The sequence below is a fragment of the Dama dama genome, chromosome 15, assembly GCF_033118175.1.
Source record: "Dama dama isolate Ldn47 chromosome 15, ASM3311817v1, whole genome shotgun sequence".
NCBI lineage: Eukaryota > Metazoa > Chordata > Mammalia > Artiodactyla > Cervidae > Dama > Dama dama.
The window spans coordinates 23,504,001-23,528,786 of NC_083695.1; positions in this window are offsets into that span (position 1 = coordinate 23,504,001).

The following is a 24,786-nucleotide window of genomic DNA, read 5'->3' on the forward strand; positions in this document are numbered from 1 at the left end:
GCAAAGAAAGAATATTAAAAGCAGTGAGGGAAAAGCAACAAGGAACATTCAAGGGAAACCCCATACATATAACAGCTGATCTTTCAGCAGAAACTCTGCAGGCCAGAAGGGAATGGCAGGATATATTTAAAGTACTGAAAGCAAAAAATCTACAACCAAGATTACTCTACCTGGCAAGGATCTCATTCAAAATTGATGGAGAAATAAAAAGCTTTTCGGACAAGCAAAAGTTAAGAGAATTCAGTACCACCAAACCAGCTTTACAACAAATGTTAAATGGACTTACATAGTCAAGAAATACAAGAGAAGGGAAAAGATCTACAAAATCAACCTCAAACAATTAAGAAAATTGCAATATGAACATATACATCAGTAATTACTTTAAATGTAAATAGATTAACTGTTCCAACCAAAAGACACAGACTGGCTGAATGGATACAAAAACAAGACCCATATATGTACTGTCTACAAGAAACCCACTTCAGACCTAAAGACACATATAGACTGAAAAAGAGGATGGAAAAATATATTCCATGCAAATGGGAAGCAAAAGAAAGCTGGAGTAGCAATCCTCATATCAGTAAAATAGACCTTAAAATAAAGAAGATTACAAGAGATAAGGAAGGACACTACATGATGATCAAGGGAACAATCCAAGAGGAAGACATAACAATTGTAAATATCCATGCACCAAACATAGGAGCACATCAATATATCAGACAAACACTAACAGACATAAAAGGAGAAATTGACAGTAACACAACAATAGTAGGAGATTTTAACACCCCACTCACACCAATGGACAGAACATCAAAACAGAAAATTAGTAAGGAAACACAAGTCTTAAATGATGCATTAGATGAGATGGATCTCATTGATATCTTCAGGAAATTCCATCCAAATGCAGAAGAATACACCTTCTTCTCAAGTGCACATGGAACATTCTGCAGGATAGACCAAATCTTGGGTCACAAATCAGACCTCAGTAGATTTAAGAAAATTGAAATCGTATCAAGCATCTTCTCTGACCACACTGCTATGAGACTATATCAGTTACAAGAAAGAAATTGTAAGTAACACAAACACATGGAGATTAAACAATGCATTTCTAAATAACCAACAGGTTACTGAAGAAATCAAAAGGGAAATAAAAAAAATTTCTAGAAACAAATAACAATGAAAACACGACAACTCAAAACCTGTGGGATGTAGCAAAAGCAGTTCTAAGAGGGAAGTTGATAGCAATACAATCCTACCTCAAGAAACAAGAAAAACATAGAATATACAACCTAACTTTACACTTAAGACAACTGGAGAAAGTTAGAACAAAAAGCCCCCAAAATTAGTAGAAGGAAAGAAATCCTAAAGATCCAAGTAGAAATAAATGAAAAAGAAATGAAAGAAACAGTAGTAAAGATTAATAAAACTAAAAGCTGGTTCTTTGAGAAGATAAACAAAATTGACAAACTTTTAGCAAGACTCATCAAGAAAAAAAGATAGAAAAATAAAATAAACAAAATTAGAAATGAAAAAGGAGAGTTTACAACAGATAATGCAGAAATACAAAGGATTATAAGAAACTATTATGAACAACTGTATGGCAGTAAAACAGATTACCTGGACAAAATGGACAGATTCTTAGAAAAGTTCAATCTTCCAAGACTAAACCAGGAAGAAATATAAATTATGAACAACCCAGTCACAAGCACTGAAATTGAAGCTGTGATAAAAAAATCTCCCAAAAAACAAAAGCCCAGGAGCAGATGGCTTCACAGGAGAATTCTGTCAAGCATTTAGAGAAGAGTTAATGACTGTCCTTCTAAAACTCTTTCAAAAAATTGCAGAGGAAGGGACACTTCCAAACTCATTCTACGAGGCCACCAGTACCCTGATACCAAAACCATACAAAGAAAACACACAAAAAGAAAACTACAGGTCAATATCACTGATGAACATAGATGCAAAAACCCTCAACAAAATTTTAGCAAACAGAATTCAGCAACACATCAAAAAGCTCATATACCATGATCAAGTTGGGTTTATTCCAAGAATGCAAGGATTCTTCAATATACCCAAATCAATCAATGTGATACACCATATTAACAAACTGAAAGGTAAAAACCGTAAGATCATTTCAATACATGCAGAAAAAGCCTTTGACAAAATTCAGCACCCGTTTATGATTAAAACTCTTCAAAAAATGTGTGTAGAAGGAACCTATCTCAACATAGTAAAGGCCATATATAATAAGCTTACAGCTAACATTATTCTCAATGGTGAAAAACTGAAAGCATTCCCTCTAAGATAAGGTACAAGACAAGGGTGCCCACTTTCCCCACTATTATTCAACATAGTTCTGGAACTCCTAGCTACAGCAATCAGAGAAGAAAAAGAAATAAAAGGAATTCAGATCAGAAAAGCAGAAGTAAAGCTCTTACTGTTTGTAAATGACATGATACTGTACACAGAAAACCCTAGAGATAGTATCAGAAAATTACTAGAGCTAATCAGTGAATTTAGCAAAGTTTCAGGATACAAAATCAATACACAGAAATCACTTACATTTCTATATACTAACAATGAAAAATCAGAAAGAGAAATTAAGGAATCAATCCCATTCATCATTGCAACAAAAAGAATTAAATATCTAGGAATAAACTTACCTTAGGAGAAAAAAGAACTGTACACAGAAAATTATAATACACTAATGAAAGAAATTAAAGATGACATAAACTGATGGAGAGATATTCCATGTTCCTGGGTAGGAAGAATTAATATTGTGAAAATGACTATACTACCAAATGCAATCTACAGATTCAATGCAGTGCCTATCAAAATTACCAATGACATTTTTCATAGAACTGGAACAAAAAATTTCACAATTCATATGGAAACACAAAAGATCCCGAATAGCCAAAGCAGTCTTGAGAATGAAGAATGGAGCTGTAGGAATCAACTTTCCTGACTTCAGATTATACTACAAAGCTACAGTCATCAAGACAGTATGGTACTGGCACAAAAACAGAAACAGGCCAATGTAACAAGATAGAAAGCCCAGAAATAAATCCATGCACCTATGAGTACCTTATATTTGACAAAGGAGGCAAGAATATACAATGGGGCAAAGACAGCCTCTTCCATAAATGGTGCTGGGAAAACTGGACAGCTACATGTAAAAGAAGGAAATTAGAACACTTCCTAACACCATACACAAAGATAAACTCAAAATGGATTAAAGACCTACATGTAAGACCAGAAACTATAAAACTCTTAGAGGAAAACAAAGGCAAAACACTCGATGACATAAATCAAAGCAAGATCCTCTATGACCCACCTCCTAGAGTAATGGAAATAAAAACAAAAGTAAACAAGTGGGACCTGATTAAACTTAAAAGCTTTTGCATAGCAAAGGAAACTATAAGCAAGGTGAAAAGACAACCCTCAGAACGGGAGAAAATAATAGCAAAAGAAACAACTGACAAAAGATTAATTTCCAAAATATACAAGCAGCACATACAACTCAATGCCAGAAAAACAAACAACCCAAGCAAAAAGTGGGGAAAAGACCTAAACAGCCATTTCTGCAAAGAAGACATGCAGATGGCTAACAAACACATGAAAAGATGCTCAACATCCCTCATTATTAGAGAAATGCAAATTAAAACTACAATGAGATATCACCTCAACTGGTCAGAATGGCCATCATCAAAAAGGTCTAGAAACAATAAATGCTGGAGTGGGTGTGGAGAAAAGGGAACACTCTTGCATTGTTGGTGGGAATGTAAATTGATATAGCCACTATGGAAGACAGTATGGAGATTCCTTAAAAACTAGGACTAAAACCACCATATGCCCCAGAAATCCCACTCCTAGGCATATACCCTGAGGAAACCAAAATTGAAAGAGACACATGTATCCCATTGTTCATTTCAGCACTATTTACAATAGCTAGAACATGGAAGCAACCTAGATGTCTGTTGACAGATGAATGGCTGAAGAAGTTGTGGTACATATACACAGTGGAATATTACTCAGCCATAAAAAGAAATGCCTTTGAGTCAGTTCTAATGAGATGGGTGAACCTAGAACCTGTTATAAAGAGCAAAGTAAGTCAGAAAAAGAAAGATAAATATCATATTCTAGCACATATATACATAATCTAGAGAAATGGTACTGAAGAATTTACTTACAGGGCAGCAATGGAGAAACAGACGTAGAGAATAGACTTGTGGACTTGGGGAGAGGGGAGGAGAGGGTGAGCTGTGTGGTAAAAGTAACATGGAAACTTACATCACCATGTGTAAAATAGATAGCCAATGGGAATTTGCTGTATGGCTCAGGAAACTCAAACAGGGGCCCTGTGTCAACCTAGAGGGGTGGGATGGGGAGGGAGATGGGAGGGAGTTCCAAAAGGGAGGGGAGATATATATACCTGTGGCTGATTCAGGTTGAGTTCAACAGAAAACAATAAAATTTTGTAAAGCAATTATCCTTCAATAAAGAAAAAACAACAGGTTTTGAGGGATTACATATGCTGACCAAGTTTTGATAACAATATAATTGAGTTATCTGTATAACTAATGTATTGTAACCAAGCATGACAGATTCTTCTTTGGTGTGGCCTCTTTCAGTCCTTTCTTATTCTCTGTTTTCTCATTACCCACAGTTTAAGGAACTGCAGTCATTTCATAACTGGTAATCTTATAATCAGTCTGTTTCAACCATATGCATTAACCATATACAAGCTCTACTTCAACCATTTAACTACTGTTAACTATCATTCTCAAAAATATTTACTGATTTCTTGGTGTTTTATACTACAAATATTTATGTTTCCATAACTTTTAAAGAATGTTTCCCTTTTTATTATTATTTAACTTGTTCTAGATAAGATTTATGGGCTTTCCTGGTGGCTCAAATGGTTAATAATCTGCCTGCAAGGTGGGAGACCTGGGTTTGACCCCTGGGTTGGGAAGATCCCCTGGAGGAGGGCATGGCAACCCACTCCAGTATTCTTGCCTGGAGAATCCTATGAACAGAGGAGCCTGGCAGGCTAAAGTCCATGGGGCTGTATAGAGTTGGACATGACTGAGCAACTAACACACAGATGAGATTTACCTTTTTCATAAATGATACAAAATAAAGCTAATTGCAAAGCAGAAATAGAGACACAGATGTGGAGAGTGAACTTAATAGATTCCAAGGTGGGGAAGAGGGTGGGATGAACTGGGAGATTGGGTCTGATATCTATATTGTATACATACATATATACTATATATATATATATATATACATGTATACTACTACTATGTATAAAATAGATAACTAATGAGAACTTACAGTATAGCACAGGGAAGTCTGATTGCTCTGTGGTGACCTAAATGGGAAGGAAATTTAAAAAAGAGGAGAGATATGTATATGCATAACTGATTCATTTCCCTGTACAGTACAAAGTAACTCAACATTATTAAGTAACTATACCCCAATAAAAATTAATAATAGAAAACTAAGTACTAAATGCATAGATTTAAAAAAGGAATACAGAGAAAACTGATCACATGAAAAAAGTACATGAAGGCAGATGGGAACAAGTCCCTGCATATTAGCTGCCTAAATGCAGATGACTTCCAGATGTTTACGATAAGGATTGACACTCAGGTTGTAGCATCATTCGTAAGAATGGTAATAGAAAAAGGTGACCAACTCTGATACAATATGTGATACTTATTTCTAAGGTAAAAATGGTTGAATTTTCACCTGTGTGCCACCATTCAGCATCCCCAGGTTCTGTTCATTGATATATTTGGTCAGGAGTTTTCTATTTAGGTTGATTGTAACTGTTCCCAAAAGGCAGTTTAAAAGAAACCAATCTATTTTCTGATGCTTCTGGTAGGGTTGCATTGGACTTCCTGCAAGTATTGATATTTTTCATCCCCCCAGGTGGGTCAGGTAAATATCAGAAAGTTAATCCAAGAAACACCCAATTTCACAGTGACCCTCAAGACAGGAAAGCAAATTCAGGTTGAAAAGAAGAATTTATGATCCTCTGAATTAGTGGACTCAACAAGTGGCCTGAAATTGAACTTTGTGTGCTTTGCATGAAAAGGTAAAACTTGGAAAGCAGTATATGTGGGGATATAAATGTTTTGAAATTCATATATTTTATAGGAAAATAATATTAAAATATCAAAAATGTCAACATATTACTGTTCCTACTCTTGGGATTCCAATATCAGGAAGAGAATTTTAGCTATTATACTGCAGATGTAAGGAAATACATCTTAGCGTGTGTGTGCTGAATGCTACCGCTGAAAGTTGCTTCTCTGACAGGCAAGATCGTCTTGGCCAAGGCAGAATATAACTAAATGGGTTCTGTAAATATGTTATCTCTTTGTTTTCTGAATTGAGACTTTTTACTAAGGAGGCAGCCAATCAAGCACTTTCAAAGACTATGGAGAATGATATCAAGCAGCTGGTGAGTATCACTAGAGGATCCAGTTTTTCAGGAAAACTCTAGGAATGTGAATGCATGAGGCTGGTTAGAAATTACAGTATAAGCAATCAGGTTTTTTATCAATGAATGTAGGGTACAAGGCAAGAATTCTGATAGAAAAGAAATACATAAAATCAAGAATATTGCCATTATTGCTAAGACAACTGTTGAGTTAAATCATTTCTAGAACTGCATCCTGTTCTCCCTTTAAGAAGCAGAGAGAGGAATCCTGAAGTCCTATGGCAGATATATCCTTGTTCCCTAACCGTTGCTCTCGAGGAAGATACTAGGGCCACAATCTGGGAGTAATTGGGCCTCACTTTTCTCATAGATTTTGATATTCTGGGATGGTCTGTTTTCTCAATGCAGGTCCTAGCAAATTAACAACAGTTGAATGTTTCTATAAAATATCCCTCTTTGTGAAAATGTCAAGTAAGACTAACTTTTCCCTAATAAGTTAAGTGAAGAAGTGGAAGCCTAGGAGGTGCACTGAGAGGTTCATCAGATGTCCTTGCCAAGATAAGAGGTGGGATAACTCATTTGAGGCCAGTACCCCGCCTCCACCCTCCGGCCAGTCCTCCCAGTGGGTCTCCTCCTGGATGTATTGGTTTGTTAGGAGGCTCCACAGCTTGGAGGCCCTGGGCTTCACTGAAGTAGTTCAGGGTATCATATGGTGAGTTCTTCCTACAGAGATTCTTGCTTACCATTATCTACTCACTCATGGCATACTCGTGACATGTTTTTGCCTTAAATTTAATGAAGCCATTTTTCCCTCCTCCAGTTTCTTGCTCCACTCACCCTTTCTGCCCATCATTTTTTTTTTTTCCCCCCTGTATATCTCTATTTTGGCTTTCTGCACATCTTCATGAATTTAAAAACAAACAAACAAAATGTTTTACTGGCTGGAGAGTGGAGGCAGGGTACTGGCCTCAGATGAGTTATCCCCATGTTAAGCCCTCCTCTTATCTTAGCAAGGACATCGGATGAGCCTCTCAGTGCACCTCTTTTATACCCACCAAACAACAGCAGTAATGATACAGAGCCTCATATATAACCCAAATAGATCAAGGTGCAAGGACCTACATAGTTCTAGAAAGTTAAGTGGACCGACTGGGTGGAAATTAGAGCCCTAGGAAGTGTTACCTCATTGGCTTTTCTATTTTTTCAGGTGAGATTTTCTGGGACTCATTGTAAACAGAACTAGGAAGTTCATGGGGGTGCAGGTGGGGTTGGGGAGCAGGTAGGAGGGAGATCTGGAGTTGAAGAATAAGTAGAAAGTCTCTGATCTTCCCTGTTATGGTGACAACAGCCCTTTGGCTTTACCTCTTACCAGTCATTGTGAAAAGAAAAAAATTTTTAAATAGAAAGGTAGAACAGGAAGAAAAGGGAACTGTCATTATTTTACGAAGAAGCATAGATATTTAGAACGCATAAATTGGGAGTAAGATCAGAGAAACAAGAAAATGAAGACAGAGGAAATAGAAGTTTAAAAGTATGAAAGAATGAAGCGCCAAATAAAGATTAAAGGTTAAACATTAAAAAAATAATAAAAAGATAAAGTGGGTGAGATTTAAAATAAATGAGAAAAGGCGATAGGCCAATGAGAAAAAAGGTTAAAATCATGAAAGTAAAAGAGATAAAAGATTAAGATAGAGGGGATTGGCTGATAAGTTAAAAGTATGAAAGTAGATGAGATTAAAAATTAAGCACAGGAAATAACTAACATGCTAAAAGTAAAAAAGTATAAGAATGGAAAGCTTTTGAGGGAAATAATTCAAATAAAAAAAAAAGTATGTGCATTAGACAACTGGATGAGCTAAAAAGGGTCAATTGTGTAAGAGACACAAGGGCTGAGAGGCTGGCTTCCTGCAGGGGTGAGTCCACAGTGAAGGAGGTGCCCTGACACAGGGATAGCAGCAATGGGGCCGCCTCAGTACCCTGCCATTTACCATAGCATCTCAGGCTTTGTCTGTAATGCCAGAGCTTTTGGACTAAGGCAATCAGACACCCTGGGGTATTAAAAAAAAAAAAAAAAAAGTCCAGTCTTTCCTGGGGAGAACTTCTCAGGTAAGCCAGTTGAACTCACTTGAAAGGCTTCCTGGTCTTTTTTTTTTCATTTATATAAATATTCTAAAATATTTAAAACCTATCAGAATTTCATTCTCTTTTAAGATGCCTTTCCTGCCTCCATAAGTTTGCCTGAAACATCCTTGAGCTGTGAAATTTGGTGCTTGTTTACATGTTTTGATGTTCTCTATTTTATTTAGGCATTTTAAAGCTCTTCCTAAAAGGTAAAAGATGAAGAGAAAGTGTAAGAGAGACTTTTAGATAGCTGTCTCAGTGTCAAAGATTTATGCTGTTATAAGATTTCATGCTTCCTTGGCTAAGAGAATTTTGTAATTGTCAATCCATTCCCCTGCCCACTTCTTTCTTACCTTCTGAAGAGGTGTTCTTTCTTACTGGAGGAGAGTTCTCTTTTGTCAAATAGGCTTCTCCCATGACAAGTGAAATGTATTTGCATTCAAAAGATCTGCTCATATTGAACTAACATATCACTGTGTTACTTCCAAATTTCTAGGAGAGGGAATCTGATTAACACCTCTTGACCCAACACTGGCTTAGGATAGAGGATGTTAAGGGAAGCGAAGCAGTGTTGAACTGAACAGTGAAAGAGCTTGAAGAGGATGTGGGGACTACAGAGATGTTCTGGAGTAGCTGCGAGGTTTGATGGAAATGGATGAAAGAGAAAAGTAATATATTTTTTGTGGTGCTGTGGACTGTGTATTTGTGCTTTATAAGAAAGCAATCAAGGATTTGGGGTTGAAATTATTTTTTGGTTGCTGAATTATTTTTCTTTGGATAAGCAACTATTCTAGAAGCAAAACACCTGGATCTTGGTTTTATTAAGGTTAAAATAAAGATTCCAATATGTAAAACAAGTTTAGTGAAGTATGGGTGCGCATGTGCTAAGTTACTTCAGTCGTGTCTGACTCTTTGCGACCCTACGGACTGTAGCCCACTAGGCTCCTCTGCCCATGAGATTCTCCAGGCAAGAATACTGGAGTGGATTGCCATGCCCTCCTCCAGAGGATCTTCCCAACCCAGAGATTGAACCCATGTCTCCTGCAATGCAGGTGATTCTTTACCGCTGAGCCACTGGGGAAGCCCTTGGTGAAGTATAGCTTATTATAAAGTTATATGGCAATGCAATGTAGTAGAAGTATTGAAAGAATGTAAGAAAGGGGTTAAGTCTAAACAAAGGCTTAATTTCCTTCTTCCATGTTTCTTTACTTCTATTTGGGTAAATGCTCTGTACCATATAATGTGTAAGTGCTCTATGTGTGTGTGTGTTCAGTTGTGTCTGAATCTTTGCGACCCCATGGACTATAACCCACCAGGCTCCTCTGTCCATGGGAATTTTCCAGGTAAGAATACTGGAGTGGGTTGCAATTTCCTTCTCCAGGGGATCTTCCCCACTCAGGGATTGAACCTGAGTTTCCTGCATTGCAGGCAGATTTTTTACCAAATGATGCAAAAGATGAATAAGAAATTCCCTAAAATTTGCTTACAATTTAATGAGAGAGAGATAACGTGTTAATTAGTCACAAAAAGAAAAAAAGTATGAGGAGATAAATGTCAAAAGAAAGATTTGTTCAGTGCTGTATGGGTTTATCAGAAAGGAGATATGACATTGACCTGAGAAGGTAAGAGGGGTGCAAGAGGATGTCAGTTTTTTTTTCCCCCAGAGGGTTATAAAGTCAGTAGGATTAGGACCATTGGGCTTAGGACTGACATGACAATAAGGCAGAGAGGAGACAAGCAGTTACAGAAGCGGAAAAGCCTGAATATGTTGGCTATTTGAGGGAAGAGTAGCAAATGGGGACTTTGTCTAAAAGGGAGAATTGGGTTCAATAAAACAAATAGTCATAGTTTTCCAGAAAGAGTCATTTGCACCAAATCATGAATTATCTTAAATTTTAGGATGGGGAATTTGTACTCTCAGCCATTGGAAGTCTTTGAAGACTTGATCTGAGAAGTGACATCTGTGAAGTTATGCTTTGATATAGTATTAGATTAAAGGAAGTGACTCATTTGAAAAGACCCTGATGCTGGGAAAGACTGAAGCTGGGAGAAGGGGACAACAGAGGATGAGATGTTTGGATGGCATCACCGTCTCAATGGACATGAGTTTGAGTAAACTCCAGGAGCTGGTGATGGACAGGGAGGTCTGGCATTCATGGAATCTCAAAGAGTTGGATACGACTGAGTAACTGAACTGACTGACTGACTGGAAGGAAGTGTTACAAAGAAGGGGAATAGATGGGAAAAATAGGATGATTATGTTAAGGGGGAAGACAGATTATCCAAATTCACTTCACTGAAACAGAATTCCTTTGAAATGATATAAAGGAGATACTTCCAAGAACACAATGGATAACGAGGAAGAATACTATCAGTGAAACAGACACTTGTGAGATATTTCTGAAAGATTCAGAGTTGTCAGCTAGATGGAGAAAGGAAACCTGAGGAACTTACAACTCAAAATATAAACAGAAGATAAGATTGCTGTGGAGCAGGAAAAACTGAGAGATGGCTATGGGTAACTGGACCAGAGTTGGATCAATACAGGTTAATTAGGTTTCCTCTCCTGGAAATTTGGAAATAAGACTGAGATATTTTAGTTCAATAATAGCATATCTTTTGAGTGTAAGCATAAAAGCTGTAGAGTGACGATCTTCCATCTGTTGTCAGGAAAACCTAGTTGCTGAAAGAGACAAATGATGCAAGACATGGTGAGAGACAATTATCCCTTTCTGCTTTCTGGTTTTCTGGTTTGTGGTAGTGGATGGAAGCACCTGTCATTGGCTTCTCTGAGGAATCACAGTGGCCTTTTATTACCTTCCTGTTTCCACCTTAAATAAGTGGAAATTGTTTTCTGTTACTTGCATCCAAATCTTAACTGATAAAGTGAGCACTATGAGTTCTCTGCAAAAGTTACATGAATATTATTTTAGGTGCTGCATGTGACATGACAGTTTTTGTGTGTTTTTAAAAATTTTTTATTTACTTTTGTCTGTGCTAGGTCTTTGTTGCTGCACAGGCTTTTCTCTGGCTGCAGAGAGTAGGGGCTACTCTCTGGTTGCAGTGCATGGGCTTCTCATTTCAATGGCTTCTCTTGTCATGAACATGGGCTCTAGGGTGTGTGGGCTTCAGTAGTTGTGGCTCCCAAGCTCTAGAGCACAGGCTCAATAGTTGTGGCACACAGGATTAGTTGTGTGTGGCATGTGGGATCTTCCCAGATCAGGGATAGAACCTGTGTCTCCTGCATTGGCAGGTGGCTTCCTCACTATTGAACCACCAGGGAAGCCCTGTGTTTGTTGTTTTTGAAGGGGGTTGTTGGGAGATGGAAGGCATATCTTGCTTCATATTGTGTTGGAAGATACTAGAAACTAAGTTGTTTTCAAGGTTGAAAACAACTCATTTAATTCATCATAAGTCAAATTAATATTGTCTGATGGCAATGGAAAGAAAAACCTCACTGGAAAGCACTCCATAACCTCTTAATTAATATCAGCTCATTGACTAATAGTCTGAGGTGAATTCCAGTTCCAAAGACCATAACCTCCATCAGTCCCTTGAAAATTTTTTCTACTTTAATATATTGCTGTTTTTATATTGTTCCTTAAAATTGAGAACAGATTCAATATTCCCTTTCCAGTTCTTAAACTGACTCTACCCTTTGCATATGTCTAATTTATTTATTTTCCCATGTGCTTAGTTGCTCAGTCATGCCCAACTCCTTGTGACCCCATGAACTGTAGCTTGCCAAGCTCCTCTATCCATGGGGATTCTCCAGGCAAGAAGACTGGAGTGGGTTGCCATGTCCTCCTCCGGGAATCTTCCCAACCCAGGGATCGAACCCAGGTCTCCTGCATTGCGGGTGGATTCTTTACCAGCTGAGCTACCAGGGAAGCCCTGTTTTCCCATAGACCATTGAAATACCTAGAAACTTTGAATGTTTGAGCATTTGGAATATTTGAGTTCAAAGTGCATTCTTCAGGCTGCCTCATTCACTCTGAAATGGCACAAAAATTATTTGTCTGACTATGTGTTCTAGTTTTCCACTTGGGAATTATGATCCTGTAGCTAAATTTGCCATTGTGTAGGGTAGAACAATTTTAACCTCTATCAAGCTCTGACTTGTCACTTCAGCCAGTTTTGGGAAGAGAACTGGAGTCACTCATTAATGCTGGTTTTAAAACACCTTTTAGTTACATGGCCCTTGAACAGCTCTGGTGCAGACAGACTTATCAGAGAGGTTTACATGATCATTTTTCTTGCCACCCCTTTCTTCTTCTTTTTATTTTCTAACTCCCAGCTTCCTTACATGTATCTAGAGAGCTTTCCAACTTCCCAGGATACTCTGCACTGGGGAACTTCTGTCTATACATTGCCTTTTACTCTACAAACATTCTGGCCCCCACCTTGGACAAAACATTTCTATTCCATGTCAAGAATGACTGAAAATATCTTGAATATTATAATGCTAGAAACCAATATACTTTTAACAAGGAACTTTACAGTGTTAAAGGAATGACTTGTGATGGGAATTTCTGATGACAGAATAGCCAATGCAATGGATAAAGTCATGGACTTGTCCCTTGGGTCTGTGACCTTCTCTTTCCCTGTGAACTGCCCTTTCTCCCAAACATCTGCACTGTGTCCTGGGAATGGGCCTGGTGGCTGAGCTCTACTGGGTCTGTCTGCTTCCTTGGTTACGCAGATTATACTAGGTTAGCAACTGAATTCAGCTGGTCCAATCAGATTTTCTCTCCAGAAATTTGGAGCTGGAATCAAGAGAAAGTTGCAACTTTATGTGACCTTGAAGTTGGAAATTCAGCCATGTTTGCCATGTGACCAACAGATAAGACAGCCAGCCTAAAGATAGATGATGCAGTGTCTGGGCAGAATGAAGGCAGCTTGGAGGTCTGATGGGTCTGCTTGAGCCTCAGGCCTTACGGGGTTCTGCCTCCTCCTCGGCCAGTGTGTATATTTAAAAATGGTAAGGAGGGGTTTGGAATAGAAGTTCTAAACTTAAAAATCCCTCATCTTCCTGACTCTAATACTTGATGATGATAATATGTTGTGTGGACATATTGTATGGGTTGGATAATTTAAAGGAGAATTCTATTTATGCTAGTCAAAAACATGATTTCTTGTAACTGCCTAGGAAGAAAAGAGTGTTAGGTGCAAATGTAGAGTGTTTAGGTTGGAGGTGGAAGCAGTGTCCTGAGAGACATGCTATCTGTAAAACAAAGCAAACATCCAGTGTGGGAGGAGAGTTTTTTAACTGGCCAGTGGTGAGTGGGTTGCAGACGTGGTAGAAATAGAGTCCTTCAGTCCCTGGAGTTTGTGGGGTGAGGGAGAGATCTTGTCATTTCCCAGTTCACCATACAAACAATTAACATTTTTTCCCCCCAAATGCCTGTCATGACATGAAGAAGGTAAGGGAGGCTCTGACCCAGAATAATCATTAATATTTATTGAGTGTTTGCTGTGCACTTTGCATTCTTTGTCTTATTTAAATTTCACAAGAGCTCTGTGAGATGGGTTCCTTTACTACTCCTATTTCACGGATAAGAAGAACAAGGAGTCCAGAGGTCAAGTAATTTGTACGAGTCACACACCTGATTGAGTTTGGAGCTGGACGTAGACTCACATAGTATTGCTATAGACACTGGATATTGTGCTCTGAGCTACTGATCTATACACGTCCCTACTGAGAGCTGCTGGGAGGCATCACAGCTTCTGCGGAGATACACAGCAATCCCACAGCCTATGTGGAGGTCCTATACAGTTGCTTCACTCTGTACCATCTCAAGACAATTGACTTACCAACTAGAGCATAGGCTGCAACATTTAAATGAAAGAGACTGTACAAGCATTAAGTTATGAAAAAGAAAACCTACTGATCTTTATCTGTGGCAGGATGATTACCTTGCTTCTACCCCTGTTAAACAGACCATGGATAGTCCAAGCTACTTGCTGCCAGTCACTGCAACCAGAGCAGTACTTCTTATCACCATTGGCAGATGCAGTTGCTGATTATCTTTGCCATCCATGAGCCTCATTAATAAATTTGCCATACTCCTTATAATAGAAATATGCCTGGCTAAAGAGGCCTTTTATTGCTTTGAAGTTACTTGGACTGGCCACATCCTTTGTGGGTTTCTTTACCCACATTAAATAAGCCAAGAACCTGGGTTTGGAAGGTCCTCTGGAGAAGGAAATGGCAACCCACTCCAGTATCCTTACCTGGAAAATTCTATGGACAGAGGAACCTGGTGGGCTCCAGTCCATGGGGTCACAAATCGGACAGTACTGAGTGACTGAGCACACACACTCAAGCCAAGAACAGGGGGAAAGAAACTCTTTCCTTCTCTTTCTTCTTAGGGTCAGTTCCTAGGGAAAAATGAAATACCTTTCATAATTGGTTTGTCCTTGGGGCAAAGCTGTCACAGAGATTTAATACATGATCACCTTATTTAGGATTTTTGAAATTTAAACCCAGCATTTAAACTCCTTGTTTGCTTAATCTCACCACACACTTCTATTTCTTGCTACTAAAGATTCCTTATGGCAGAAAGTGAAGAAGAACTAAAGAGCCTCTTGATGAAAGTGAAAAAGGGGAGTGAAAAAGTTGGCTTAAAGCTCAACATTCAGAAAACTTAGATCATGGCATCCGGCCCCATCACTTCATGGCAAATAGATGAGGAAACAGTGGAAACAGTGGCAGACTTTATTTTTTGGGGTTCCAAAATCACTGCAGATGGTGACTACTGCTATGAAATTAAAAGACGCTTACTCCTTGGAAGGAAAGCTATGGCCAACCTAGACAGCATATTAAAAAGCAGAGACATTACTTTGCCAACAAAGGTCCATCTAGCCAAGGCTATGGTTTTTCCAGTAGTCATGTGTGCATGTGAGAGTTGGACTATAAAGAAAGCTGAGTGCTGAAGAATTGATGCTTTTGTACTGTGGTACTGGAGAAGACTCTTGAGAGTCCCTTGGACTGCAAGAAGATCCAACCAGTCCCTCCTAAAGGAAATCAGTCCTGGGTGTTCATTGGAAGGACTGATGCTGAAGCTGAAACTCCAGTACTTTGGCCACCTGATGTGAAGAGCTGACTCATTTGAAAAAACCCTGATGCTGGGAAAGATTGAAGGTGGGAGGAGAAGGGGATGACAGAGGATGAGATGGTTGGGTGGCATCACTGACTCAATGGACATGGGTTTGGGTGGTCTCTGGGAGTTGGTGATGGACAGGGAGGCCTGGTGTGCTGCAGTCCATGGGGTTGCAAAGAGTTGGACACAACTGAGTGACTGAACTGAACTGAAAGATTCCTAACTAATAGGGTTTGGGAAAGAGAATTTGGAGCTGAGTATTGGGAAGGGAAAACCATTCCTGTCTCTTAAATTAGGTGGTTCATCAGGTGAAGGGCTGTTGGATGCAGTCTTTGGAAATGGGTAGCAAGACATTTCTCTCAGTCCTGGATCAAAATAAAGCCACAGAGCTAGGGGGATGCCATCTTTGCCCAAGGATTTGACATTGTATTTTCTGTTTTCTTTTCCCCTGATGCACAATAGGAGCATGATTGACTCATGAAAGCTTTTCTACCTCTGGTTTTCATGACTTTTGCTTCCCATTTTTCAGAAAACATAGTTATTACCAAAGAAGCACAACTACCATAGCCTCTTCAAAATAGAATAATGACATTTTCATAGCAAGTGATCGTGGGAGGCAGTGTAGGGGTGTTGAGCTGGCTGAAATCCAGAGGTGTTTAAAGAACCAGAGAAAGGTCGTTCACCTTTTAAAAAGTGACAGTTGTGAAAACAAGACAATTTTAGAGTTTGTCATCTGGTGTTAGTGGTGTACCCCTTTGTAGTTACTGATATCTGTCAGAGTAAATGCCAGCAGTAAAGAGCTCGACTACAGGCTTTGCTGAGGAGACGGAAGGCTTGAGTTTTAAGTCTGTGTACATTTCCTTGACTTGCTGGAGGGAGATGTGGTAGAAAGAGCTTTGGCTAGGAATCAGGAAGGACCCTTTGTCCTGACTATGACCCTCAGTAGCTTCTTGAGGTTGCAGTTGACGAATCTCTCTGTTTCTCAGTCCCATTATCTGTGACATGAGTGGGTAGGACAAGGTTATCTCTAGGATCCTTTCAGCTTGAAATTTCTGTGATTCTAAGTCCTGGATAAATGCCATGAATGACAATGGTCTCTGCACTAAGTTTGAGTTTCCCCCCTCCCAGATTTGCTTGAGCAAATAAATGGCTATTAAAAGTCCTTGTTTAGGGTTGAATCATGGTGGACAGACAGTTTGCCAATGGCATTTTGGAAGAAAAACTCCTGTTCAGCAGCATTTCCTCCCAACCTTGATTGGCAGGGAGGGAGACCCTGGCTGCAGCCACATGAACGTCTTTGCATTTTGCCTCTTAGGTTAGCATCCTTGTAAGCTGGTGACCTCTGAACCAACTACTCAGGAGGAGCTTCTTTTGGTGTATCTGTGCCTGGATCTATCCCTTAAAATGACACGTTGTTGTGCAGTTTGGTTACTACTAGAATCACAGGTTCTAAAAACTACAAAGAAATGGAGACATCATGGGGTTTGTGATGGTCAGTTTTATGTGTCAGCTTGGCTAGGCTATAGTCCCCAGTTACTTGAACACCACCCAAGGGGTTGCTGTGAAGGTGTTTTGTAGATATGATTAATGTTTGTAATCAGTTGGCTTGAAGTAAAGGAGATTATCCTGGATAATCTGGGTGTGTTTGATTAAATCAGTTGAAAGGCTTTAAGAGATTTCCCAGAAAAGGAAATTCTTCCCATGCACTGCAGTTTCAGATTGTGCCTGAGAGTTTCAGCTCACTTTCCCTACAGAGTTCAGACTTGTAGCCAGGCCCCACAATCTTATATGTTAATCCCTTGCAATGGATCTCTTAATATCTATCTTCTACTGGTTCTGTTTCTCTGGTGAAAGTGAAGTGTTAGTCATTCAGCTGTGTCTGACTCTTTGTGACCACTTGGTCTGTCCATGGGATTCTCCAGGTAAGAATACTGGAGTGGGTTGCCATTCCCTTCTCCAGGGAATCTTCCTGACTCAAGGATCAAACCCAGGTCTCCTGCATTGCAGGCAGATTCTTTACCATCTAGCTTAAATCACACTCTAAGTCCTGGATTTTTAAAAATAATTTTATTCATTTATTTATTTTTGACTGTGCCGGTTCTTTGTTGTTGTGTGGGCTTTTCTCTAGTTGTGGCAAGTAGGGGCGACTCTCAATTACAGTGCATGGGCTTCTCATTACCGTGGCTTCTCTTGTTGCGGAGCATAGGCTTTAGGGTGTGTGGGTTCAGTAGTTGCGACTTCTAGGCTCTAGAGCACAGGCTCAATAGTTATGGCCCATGGGCTTAGTTGCTCCACGGCATGTGGGATCTTCGCAGATCAGGGGTCAAATCCATGTCTGCTTCACTGGCAGGTGAATTCTTTACCACTGAGCCACCATGGAAGCCCAGCCCAGCATTCTACAGAAGAAGAAGCTGGGGTTCAATCCCCAGAGTTCACTAATGGGAGAGCCAGTCACATTGACTCCCAGGCTTATGAACTCTCCATAGCACCACATTTCAGTTGCCTTGAATCCAGTTTTGTGGACACAGGGCATAGGAATAATACACGAAGGACAACTGCTTCCTTACTCTGTGTGTCCGCTTATGTCCACTATGGCTTGGTTCATCTGTTCATTGATCCAATGAGGAAGTTTGTCCTCTTGTTCATATGAATCCCCAAGGTAAGAATTCTTGCTTGATGTTCAGTCACCTAGTTGTGTCCAAATCTTTGTGATGCCATGGACTGCAGTATACCAGGCTTCCTTGTCTCTCACCATCTCCCGAAGTTTGTCCAAGTTCATGTCCATTGCATTGGTGATGCCATCCAGCCATCTCATCCTCTGATGCCCTCTTCTCTTTCTGCCCTCAGTCTTTTCCAGCATTAGGGACTTTTGCAATGAGTCGCATCAGATGACCAAAATACTGGAATTTCAGCTTCAGCATCAGTCCTTCTGTTGTAGGAAGGGGGACCCCCTTCCAGGGCCCGAAGTTGGGCTCTTGTCTAACACTCGGAAAAGAATTGTCCGAGGAGACACGTGCTGACAAAGCAAGAGATTTTATTGGGAAGGGCACCCAGGTGGAGAGCAGGAGGGTAAGGGAACCCAGGAGAACTGCTCTGCCGCATGGCTCGCAGTCTTGGGTTTTATGGTGATGGGATTAGTTTCCGGGTGGTCTTTGGCCAGTCATTCTAATTCAGTCTTTCCTGGTGGCACACGCATCGCTCAGCCAAGATGGATGCTAGCAAGAGGGATTCTGGGAAGTGGACGGACAGGTAGTGTCTCCTCTCGACCTTTCCCGAACTCTTCTGGCTGGTGGTGGCTTATTAGTTCCGAATTCCTTATCAGGATCTCCTGCCATAAAACAACTCGTGCAAATGGTTACTATGGTGCCTGGCCAGGGTGGGCGGTTTCAATTAGTGTGCTTTCCCTAACACTTCCAACAAGTTTTCAGGGTTGATTTCCCTTAAGATTGATTGGTTTGATCTCCTTGCTGTCCAAATGCTTGATGACCTATCCTATATTGCTGTTTGGTGTATTTTTATTAAATTGTCATGTGTGTACACCTTGTCTCCTACCCGAATTAGAAGTTTTTGAACAGAGTGAAGTGAAAGTCGCTCAGTTGTGTCCGACTCTTTGCGACCCCATGGACTACATAGTCCATGGAATTCTCTAGGCCTGAGTACTGGAGTGGGTAACCTTTCCCTTCTCCAGGGTATCTTCCCAACCCAGGGATCAAACCCAGGTCTCCCACATTGCAGGCAGATTCTTTACCAGATGAGCCACAAGGGAAGCCCAAGGGAGCATGAAAAATGTTGGTTCAACATAGTGTTTGCATCATGATAGTGCTCAGTAAACAGTGGTCAACTGATTGAAAGAACTGTGGAGCTGCCCCGCCTCTTTTAAATGACAAACTTCCCTCCATGGGCTGCAGTGGAGTGGAGGGCTTGAGGGTGTGTACTGCCTTCCTTCCCATCAGAGAGACAGTAGTTATGCTCCTTATTAGCTGTGTTAACTTCGGGTAAAATTTCCTACACCCTCTAAGCCTTAGGTCCTCATCTCTAAAATGGGGGACATTGTAGAGTTATTGTGGGCATACAATTAGAGAATGCGTGTAAAGTATCTGGCACAAAAAACACCCTGCACATATCAGCATTATTATTATTCCTTTTGTTCCTCTGGCGAAGTCTCCAGTTGATGTAGTAGTTAGTCAGGTTTGGAAGTGATCTCATGGAGAGAGCAGCCAGTGGTGGCTTGAAGCAAGATCTCAGTTCCCTTCCCAGGAATGGGACCTGGGGAGCCTGGATGAAAACCAGGACTCCTAGCTACCGAGAGAGTTCCTAGGACTCCTACCTTTAGCAAAGGCTAGAGGCTAGAAGCAAAGTTTCCTTGGCTCTTGTCCCATTTGAAAGCAAGAATGTTTCAAGGAGGCAAAAACTGTAAAAACAGCTAGAAATTTGATTACCAGAGATACAGCAAAACATGTTGGAGAGACTGTAGAAAAACCGTTGGTTTAGTTATGACAGAAGCAAGGCAGAGATACAAACCAAGAGAGAAATGGTGTGAGTGTCCTCACTAATGAGGAGGAGTGCCCAGAGTGGTGATGAAATCACTTATATAGGGCAGTTCTTCTAGGTATTTGTTTACCTTTGGCCAGTTATTTTTTCCTCCCCTGACCTGTCTTTGAGCAAAGAATTCTCAAACTACCTCACAATTGCATTTATCTTACTCATCGCAAGCCAGGCTTCAACAGTACATGAACCTTGAACTTCCAGATGTTCAAGCTGGTTTTAGAAAAGGCAGGGGAACCAGAGATCAAATTGCCAACATCCATTGTATCATCAAAAAAAAAAACAACAACAGAGTTTCAGAAAAACATCTACTTCTGCTTTATTGACCATGCCAAAGCCTTTGACTGTGTGGATCACAACAAACTGTGGAAAATTCTGAAAGAGATGGGAATACCACACCACCTGACCTGGCTCTTGAGAAATCTGTATGCAGGTCAGGAAGCAACAGTTAGAATTGGACATGAAACAACAGACTGGTTCCAAATTGGGAAAGGAGTGCGTCAAGGCTGTATATTGTCACCCTGCTTATTTAACTTATGTGCAGAGTACATCATGTGAAATGCTGGGCTGGATGAAGCACAAGCTGGAATCAAAATTGCTGGGAGAAATATCAATAACCTTAGATATGCAGATGACACAACACTTATGGCAGAAAGCAAAGAAAAACTTAAAGAACCTCTTGATGAATGTGAAAGAGAGTGAAAAAATTGGCTTAAAACTCAACATTCAGAAAACTAAGATCATGGCATTTGGTCCCATCACTTCATAGCAAATAGATGGGGAAACAGTGAGAGACTATTTTTTTTGGGCTTCAAAATCACTGCTGATGGTGATTGCAGCCATGAAATTAAAAGATGCATGCCCTTGGAAGAAAATTATAACCAACCTAGATAGCATATTAAAAAGCAGAGACATTACTTTGCCAACAAAAGCCCATCTAGTCAAAGCTATGGTTTTTCAGTAGTCACGTATGGATGTGAGAGTTGGACTATAAAGACAGCTGAGCACCGAAGAATTGATGCTTTTGAACTGTGGTGTTGAAGAAGACTCTTGAGAGTCCTTTGGACTGCAAGGAGATCCAACCAGTGCATCCTAAGGGAAATCAGTCCTGAATATTCGTTGGAAGGACTGATGCTGAAGCTGAAACTCCAATACGTTGGCCACCTGATGCAAAGAGCTGACTCATTTGAAAAGACCCTGATGCTGGGAAAGACTGAAGGCAGGAGGAGAAGGGGATGACAGAGGATGAGATGGTTGGATGGCATCACCAACTCAATGGACATAAGTTTGAGTAAACTCTGGGAGTTGGTGATGGACAGGGAGGCCTTGGCATGCTGCAGTCCATGGGATCACAAGGAGTCAGACATGACTTGCAACTGAACTGAACTGAACTGACCTTTCCTAAGCCCCTCCCAACATGCATGCACATCTTTTAGCCAAGATGGATTCTAGCGCAGAGGCCTATGAGGAGGTTGACAACACACCTTATGGGGTGCACCACCCCCTTCCCTGCACCACTTTTGACCATCAAGGAATTTTACTACGTATGTGTGTTCTGGGAGGTCTCCTCGACCTCAAGAATGAGAAATCTGTGGTCTCTTAATCTCTTATCCACGTAGTACTCAGTTCCTCCTTGCTCCTGCCATTATCTTTGTCCACAGGGGATAGATTCCCGCTGTTCAGCCTGGAGCCCATCTACCTCCTGCCTCAGAAGGACCTGGGTTATCTCAAGTCACTGAGGAGGGCAGCAGAGGGGTCTATGGCTATGGGAACGGAGTGTGGTGAGTTGCCTGGCTGAGGTTGAATCCATGAACTGAGGACAGTTCATTTGGCTCCTCAGTCCCCATCTGCAAAAGTGCTCCTGGTGGGGGGCAGAGGATGCAGCTGGCCTCTGAGCCTCCCTCAGTTGGCCCAGAAGGGCTGGAGTTACTAACACTGGCTTCTCAGGGCATTTTATCAGCAGGAAGCAAGCCTTGACTATTTTCAGGAGCAGTAAGTAAACAGTACTATTTCCCTGTAGGATAATTAGAAAACCAAAGAGTTTGTGCTGTGAAATAATGTAGGGAGCCAGTTGTTCATAACACATTCAGAACAGCCACTTGATAGGCGTTCCCTGAAGGGCCCTGGAGGTGCATGGGGTTGGGGGTGCATTGCAGGCAAAGCAGCTCCCCCGCTTTGGGAAAAAAGGGTAGTCTTCCGACAGAAGGAGCTACCCATCCTTGCTTCCTTCTGCCAGTGCTGCTCAGAGATGAGCTCTCTGCCCAATTAGGCAGCCTCTGTGGAGATTGCTTTCATCAAGCCTTGTTAAGAAGGAAAATAACAGAATGTTCTCACCGTTTTCACATTTACTTTGAAGCTTACATTTATCTGCCAGAAGGAAATATTGTCTTTCCCCTGAGCTGGTAGGTGAGCCCTGGAATTAACAGGTGATGTTTCTGCAAATACTGTTCAGTTCAACAGTATCATCAGTTCCATTCCTTGCTAGGGATTAATGGCCAGGAAAATGAAGACTTGGGGTATTTGGGCTTAAAGTAAGGTGTTTGGTAGAAAGACTCTCAGATCCTATTCAGAGTTTAAATTCTCAGGGCTTTGCTCACTGACTCCCAAACATGCAATTCAATCCACTGGGAGCTGGTGACAGAGATGGAAAACTACTGCATCAACACCCTTAAATGCTGTTTTTGTTATGTAACTCTCTCCCTCAAAATCCTTATTTGCTCTCTACTTCTTACCATATGGTATGAATTCCTTTGCCTGGATTTCAAGATTGCTTGTAATCTGGCATCATGCTATCTGGTCAACAACTATTTGCAGAGTGATGAATGAGGTAATCCACAGACCACACTTAAACACAATATCTAGCACCTGGTAGGAAACAATTAGATTTTATTAATACTATTTTTATTTGTGAAAGCTATTGCTTTTGTCTGCTCAGCATCCATCCATTATCCTCCTCCTTCTAGTAGTAGTATCCCTACCTTAAGCAAGAATTTCTTCCCTTTCCCATAAAGTGTTACTGGGTACTGACTAATCATATTGCCGCATTTCCCTGGCTGTAGAGCTGGGGCTGCAGATGGACAGGTGACTTAAACTGGTTTATTAAAATCCTTTCCTAGCATTTCCTAACATTTTTCAAATTAAAAAAAAAAAAAAAGCAAAGCTCCCTTTCTCCCCTCTGGATATAAAGTTGTTGAGATATAAACCCAGCACTGTCTGTGGCCATATTTTTTCCTCTTGGGGACAGGTGATCTAAGAAAAGTCAAAAAGTAGGGGGAAAAACCCAAAGATGGATATGGGGTGTGTGTGTGTGTGTGTGTGTGTGTGTGTGTGTGTGTGTGTGTGTGTGTGAGAGAGAGAGAGAGAGAGAGAGAGAGTGTGTAAAGGCAGAGAGATGATGAAAAGAGGAAATATTAAAGTCCCCTGATTCTGATAGTTCCTGAGTCCAACCCTACTCATAAATGTCTTTAGATTGCACATGTGAACCTACTGTTGTTTCCTTTTGTGTTTCACTAATTCGAATTGGCTTTTACTCTCCTGCTGGCACTTGGAATATAAGGATAAATGAAGCACAGCCCCTGCCCTCAAGGGATCCCCTTTTATGGAGAAGGCAGAAGCATAAATATCATAAGCAGTCACAATTTCAGTAACCAAAGTATGTCCTGGACAATAAGTTGTACCATGAAAACCACTCTTCTAATCTGATCACCACCTCTGGACTCCTACTTTGTGATGATTACAGAGTTGTCTGGTGTCTGAGTATGACTATAAGGAATATCAGCTAGCATTTGTTTTGCTTTGTTCCCATGCCACCTGGAATTTCCTATGGCGTGAGACATAGGAAATCATTTTAATAAATCATTTTAATAAATGATGAAGACTTGGCAGGTAGCATAGGACTTTCTTTCTGGGAGTCAGAGTAGGTGAGTGAGGGACTTCCTTGGTGGTCCAGTGGTTAAGAAATCTGCCTACCAATGCAGGGTACATGGGTTTGATCCCTGGTCCATGAAGATCCCACATACTGTTGGGCAACTAAGCCCATGTGCCACAACTACTGAAGTCCATGCACCCTAGAACCTGTCCTCTGTAACAAGAGAAACCACCACAAAGAGAAGCCCAAGCACTGCAACTAGCATAGCCCCCACTCACTGCAACTAGCAATGAAGACCCAGAGCAGCCAAATATAAATACATAAATTAATAATTAAAAAAAAAAGTAGCTGAGTGACCCCTCCAAAGAAGTTCTGTGATAGAGGTCCTTAACTTAAAGTCCATAGACCCCAGCAGGCATCCACAGGTAGGTTAAAAGAATTACCTTCTGTAGCATTATGCATAATTTCCAGGCTACATGTTTTGGAGGAATGGGAAGAGAATCTATAGCTTTTAAAAGATTCTCAAAGGATGCTCTGCAAGGAGGTCATGTGAAAGAACTCCCGAGATGCATTGGAGTGACTGTGGGGAAGAATGCAAAAAGAATTCTGAAGGCTGCTTTGGAGATCTGGAATGAATAGGGAATTCCTCCTGGTAAATCTAAAGAATAGTGACAATCCAATTATCCCAGAGTTAC